The sequence below is a fragment of the Gavialis gangeticus genome, unplaced genomic scaffold (genome assembly GCF_001723915.1).
Source record: "Gavialis gangeticus isolate Ggan-Ray unplaced genomic scaffold, GavGan_comp1, whole genome shotgun sequence".
NCBI classification, from domain to species: domain Eukaryota; kingdom Metazoa; phylum Chordata; order Crocodylia; family Gavialidae; genus Gavialis; species Gavialis gangeticus.
In genome coordinates, this window is record NW_017729032.1 from 110,731,195 (window position 1) to 110,737,180 (window position 5,986).

The 5,986-nt window shown below is 38.5% G+C and overlaps 1 long non-coding RNA gene across 1 annotated transcript; it reads left to right on the forward strand.

Annotated features, from left to right (window-relative positions):
* The first annotated feature begins 1,536 nt into the window (after positions 1 to 1,536).
* LOC109302410 lies at positions 1,537 to 5,348 on the forward strand. Its single transcript, XR_002098749.1, has 2 exons — positions 1,537 to 1,574; positions 4,829 to 5,348. It is a non-coding gene; the product is annotated as an uncharacterized LOC109302410 (long non-coding RNA).
* Positions 5,349 to 5,986: the final 638 nt, after the last annotated feature.

The following is a 5,986-nucleotide window of genomic DNA, read 5'->3' on the forward strand; positions in this document are numbered from 1 at the left end:
CCCTTGGAGTCACCAGAAACAATGGCCACAAGCTGAGGGAGGATAGGTTTAGGTTAGCTATTAGGAAGAACTACTTCACTGTAAGGGTGGCCAGAGCCTGGAATAGGCTTCCCAGAGAGGTGGTGCTCTCACCTTTCCTGGAAATCTTCAAGAGGAGACTGGATAGGCACCTGGCTGGGGTCTTATGACCCCTGCCACCCCCAGTGCTCTTTCCTGCCCATGGCAGGGAGTCAGACTAGATGATCTGTCTAGGTCCCTTCCGACTCATTGATTCTATGATTCTATGATATCTACATTGAAGTCCAAGTGCACTCTAAGACATTGACAGAAAATACACCCAGCCAAGCTGCTCCCACTTGCTCCCACTCTACATATTCCGAACCCAGAAATTAGATGCTCATTCACTACCACTAATTAAGTAGGAAGATTGCAGGACTACAAAGGACTAAATAGGAAGATAATAGAATGGTCTTCCATCATCTCTATGAGAATTCTCATTGTAATTTTTCCCTCCAGATTGTTCAAATGCACAAAAACTAACTTAGAGTAAAAACTACAAATTCTACAGTACTCAGCACACGTATGGCACTCTCCTTTTTTCAAAGTACTTCTTAGATATTAACTAATGAGCCAATATTGGAGTTGAAGGGTTGCTAATGTATGTTATCTATCATTCTGATAACAAAATATGTATTATTAAGCTTGAAGTATTCATAATTAATCAGAACTAGTACTAGGGAAACCTCAGTGCTTAACCTTTTAGTATAATAAATGTTTTTCATCAGCAGCTTAAATCAAATATTAATTTAAGATGGTTTATCTGTAAGTGCTGGATGTATACTGATATTTGCAAAAATCAGTAATGGGTACAAACTCTGCGGGGTTTTAATCAGTGTACAGCAGGATTTCACAGATAACTTATCTTTTCAGAGTCAAACTTTAGAAGGAGTTACGAAGTAGCAGAAATAAAGCCATTTTTAGCACATTTTTTCTGTTTCTTTCCGGTACTTATATGACTCTCATCACCAAAGTATCTATCTTACTGTCTTTAATGTATTCTCACAACAATCTTGTGAGGCAAAGAAGTCTTGTTATCTGCTTTACAGACAGGAAACTGAAATCCAAAGGGCCAGCACCTTAAGGGTATCTGAGAATTTCCCATTTGAAACCAATGGGAAGTAAGCATCTAAATGCCTTTTAAAATCTCTAAGTGACTTTTTGAAGTTTATACAGAAAGTCTGTTGGACAGTAGGAAATTAAAGACTCATTTCTGAATTTCCCAGGTCATCATCCTAACTAGTCAAACATTATTTCTTTTGCTTAAAGCCAGTGAATTTAGAATGGTTCTCTAGTTTTCCATTTACCAGGAATAAAAAAAAAGGTTACTCTGTGTCAGTGGTCTTCAACCTTTTTAAGTAGATCACCTTTGGCATTTAAAAGCAACCAAAGATCTACTGTGTGCCACTGCCACCCCTCCCTCCCACCCAGCAGCTAAGTCTGTAGGGAAGGAAGTTGGGGGGGTGCAGATTGAGGCAAAGGAAGAACAAATATTTGGGGGTGCACCTTCCCAGCAGGTAAGTCTCACCTGGCCTGGGCCCCACTTAACTTACCCCTGCTTCTGCCTCTCTAGCACTGTCCCTCACTGTGGGGAACTCAATCTAGCCCCTTCCCTTCACCATGGGCTGACCTGCTGGGCTGACCTGCACATGCACACTCAGCCTCCCCACCCCAGCCTTGGATAGACTTCAAGCGGCTCTGAGATCTACTGCAAGAAGCTCCAAGATCTACCGGTGGATCGAGATCCACTGCTTGGTAATCACTGTTCTGTGTTAATTAAGCATAGTATCTAACATAAGGTAAAATCCTAATGAAGATATGGAACAGGGTAGCAGATTGAAGGAACACTACCAGGGATTTCAAAAATAAATTTTATCTGCTAACCTTTTAAAAAAACAACTGCCTTGTCCGCACTAGGATTTTACTGTGAGTTAGTTAATATACCTTAGCTAACATTTGCTAAGAAAACATTTTTGCCCCCTTGGTTTGAATACACCCTTTCTGGCTTGTCTATAGTAATAAAGACATGGAAAGTAAAATTCCAACGTTGTTATACTGCCACAAGTAATTTATTTCAAATATGTCATGATTTTTCTTGATCTTAATGGAATAATGTAAAAAAAAAATCCATTTTTTTACTCATATAAGTTCATTGATATATCTCCAAGGATGTTCAGGAAAGAAAAATAGTGAGAAAAAAACTGTGATGTTGTTAAGCTTTGCTTTTTTCAAAGTAACTTTTCATCTAAAGGATTATGTGTCTTTGAACTCAGTTATGGGAAATTCCTACTCAAACTCTTTCCTTCTTTACCAAGGTTAATAGTTGTTTATAGATGAGGGGAATGCAGTGGACCCCACCAGACGAGCCGCCACTGGACCGGACCGGACCTGGAGGGGATGGCCTGAAACGCCATCCCCCCCCCAGCACCAGACAGACCTTCACTTCACTCCGAAAGGATTCTTTGACCATGAACAACCCCGCTCCACCCAAAGAGGACCCCCGCGATGAGACTCTGTATGGACTGAGGCACTTCCTCCGAACCACTTCCTTCACCATTGTGGACAATTGTAATGGGTTTGTGTGTATCTATCTCCTTTCTCTCTGAGCATCGTGAACCCCCTCCCTCTCCTTCCCCCTTCCCCCCACCCCCGGGCTTAGTTGGCTAACACTGTATCTTCTGTAACCTATTTGCGTTCCCCCCCTCATCCTCATCCCTTTATTGTTAGTCCCTCTCTTGGGGGCTCTGTATTTCCCTATCAGCTTTGTCATCTTTTTTCTGGATTCCCAATCCTAAACATTTACTAATAAAAGTCTATCTGTACTTTAATAAGTCATTAGATACAGTCCCACATAACATTCATATGAGTAAACTGAAGAAATGTGGGCTGGATTGACATATTAGATGATTACATAATTATAAGTAAAGAGGAAAATAAATAGAATGGTGTTAATATGGAATGAGGTCTAACACGGGGTTCCACATATGTTTCTGCTAAGTCTTCTACTGTTTATCAGCTGTAATAGTCAGGTACCACATTACAAGAAAAATGTCAAGAAATGGAAGAAGATCCAGAAGTTAGCAACAAAGATAGTAAAGGGGTTGAAATGCAAGCTGCATAAGGAAAAGCTAACAGAACTTGGTATTACTAATGCAGACAAAGGAGATTGAGGGATATGTGATAACAGTTTCCTAATAATTGAAAGGCTGTCATAAACAAATGAGAGGAAAAACTGTTTTCCCTTGTTACAGAGGGTAAGGCATGAGACAATGGTTTTAAACAGTATCAAAGAAGATTTAGTTTAAATCCGGTATAATCTTCCTAACTGTCAGAATAATATGAAATGGAACAAACTAGCTAGAAAAGTTGTGGAGGTTAAAGGTAAAGGTTAAAGTTTAAGGAGGTTAAAGTTAAAGGTTTTCAAGAAGAAGCTGAATGGAAATATTCCTGGGATGATTTAGGACTATATATCCTACATCTGTGCAGTGAGTTGGACTAGATGACTTTCAAAGTCCTTTCCACACTTAAGAGTCTGTGAAAAACTTTATTTCCTACCTTTTCAGTGCTTGTTTTCCCAATTTTAAATCTGTAGCAACTTACTGTTTGATTTAAAATTGTAAACATAATGTTATGCATATAAATGATATTTTACACAGTATCATACACACACAAATTGTATCTATTATCATTCTTTGTGCCACCAGTCTTTGGCATTTCATGTGGCTACCTGATGATTCCAGATTCTAATTTCAATGTAACAATTCTGTCATATATTTTGTATGATTTACAGGAGCTTTTTTCCTTTACTTCTCCTCCTGCTTTTTACCTTTTGGGTCATGAGAGAGAAAGAAAGGTGGGGAGAGTGAGAGAAAGAGAACGAGATTAGCATGTGAAATCCATCAATCAACCACACCAACGAATGGCACAATAAACAGAAGTATTTTCTATGTGCTAGTTATCCATGGGGAAATGAAGACTCTATTAAGCTCTTCAGTCTCTCAGTTTTCTGATGTTTCCTGACAAGCCTGAGTTACAGGTCAAATTCATCTCATTCATCACACAGTGTAAATCTATCGACTTCAGTAAGCACACTTCAAGGATGTATTTGGCTCCATATTGTTAACGTAGAACAATAGTCTTGCCATTCCCTATATCAAAACTCTACATTTGGATTCCAGCTTCCTTTTTTCCAACCTTTCAACATTTGATGTGTGACTTTAGTTTTTGAAAGTATGTGACAGAAAGCCAACTGTGTGTCCTTAATTTCCCTCAGAGAATTTCTTTATAAGAAACTCAAGTCTTTCACTGCAAGATTATTGGCAGGAGAGCTCTGTAGTACATCCCACTGGCAAACAGCTTAGACAAAACAGATTCAAATCCACAAGGTGTCCCTACAGACCTTTATAGGAAATAGTAAATAAGAAAATTGATATTCAGAGAATACTTTTCCCAAGACAAATACATTAATCTTCCCTTTCACAGGACAAGATTTTAGCTTAGACATTGGCTACAAAACTCTCTTTAATTTGGCCTGCCTTTCTTTGATTAAAAGATATGTGTCATGTTCCTCAGCCAGTTCAATGACCTTCAGCTTAGTGATATAACATTGTATTTAGACATTACCAATGCAAAGTATCACATAGGGTGAGTCTGTATAAATTTCAGTAACCCATCCAAAGGAACATATGAACTATTTTTTTTATAATGCTGCAAACAGAAAAGAACTCAGCATATATACTGACATGCTTTTGCCCTTCTGTTTTCTTCCTAGAGTTCAGCTTGCAGCACTGCTGTGAAGCATCTGATAGATAAAAGTGTCTTCTGTGTACTGACATGTAAAGCAGCACATCAAACATCCCACTTTGAATCAGAATTCCTACAGAGGTATCATTTGAATTTTACACAGAGATATAATCAAAGTCCACTTTGCTGCTTGGAGGGAAGAGGGGAAAAGAGCATAGGGACAGATCTTATTCCATCTATGAAGCATTTAAGTGGATTTAAATGTCTGAAAGTGATTCTAGTCTACCCTGTTTAAGTTACCATAAATCTATTAATGCCTGTAACATATGATGGTATGTTATCTTACACTTAAGAGTGAGTCACAAAAAAGCAGAGGAGGAGCAAGACTCACCTACCTTCTGTATTATCAAGTTTCAAGGATGCAAGCATGATGGATTGATATCACACCTATGTGTTTATGTCCATTTATGTGCCTAGGGCACGGGGTAGAATCTTACTCTTACTGTGTTCACTTGATAATCTTATAAAGTACTTAGATATGATGGTGACTGGTACTATATGACTGTTAAAATGAATTGATTATTTTTCCTTTGATTTAAATGGGTTTTGGATCAGTACCAAGAGAAAAGTAAAGGTAAGATTGTTTTCCAAGATAAAAACAATCTTGGAAGGGTACCAAGAAATGGAAAGTGGTTGGCTTTCTCCTGAATTGCTTGCAACTGCTACCTTCCCTTAAAGACAGGGAAATATTTCAGTGTATACTGGGGTATATTAGATAGACACAGAACTAGAGAAACGGTAGATGCAGCATGTATGTAAGATAAAAGAAACGTAAAGGGCAATAAACTCATTGTGCTTCTACAAAAATAGGTACAAGTTTCCAGTGTGGTGAAGGCAATGTGCTACAGATATTAGTATACGTTTTCTTCTCCACAAGAATGAGTTTGAGCTTTATTGTGATAAAGAACCATACTATAGAATCCAGTAGTATGCCCAGCTGTAAATAAATACCTGGTCATTAATGCGAGTCGGTTAAAACCTGCCAGATGTGATCACTTCCTTATGTGTCATTGGTATGATTAGTCAATGCTCCTCCTGAAGATGACTCATTTTCCTGGCAGTCAATCTCCTATATTGGCAGAAAGCTGACCTCAAGCCACCATAGCTTTGAAATCAGCACAGTATG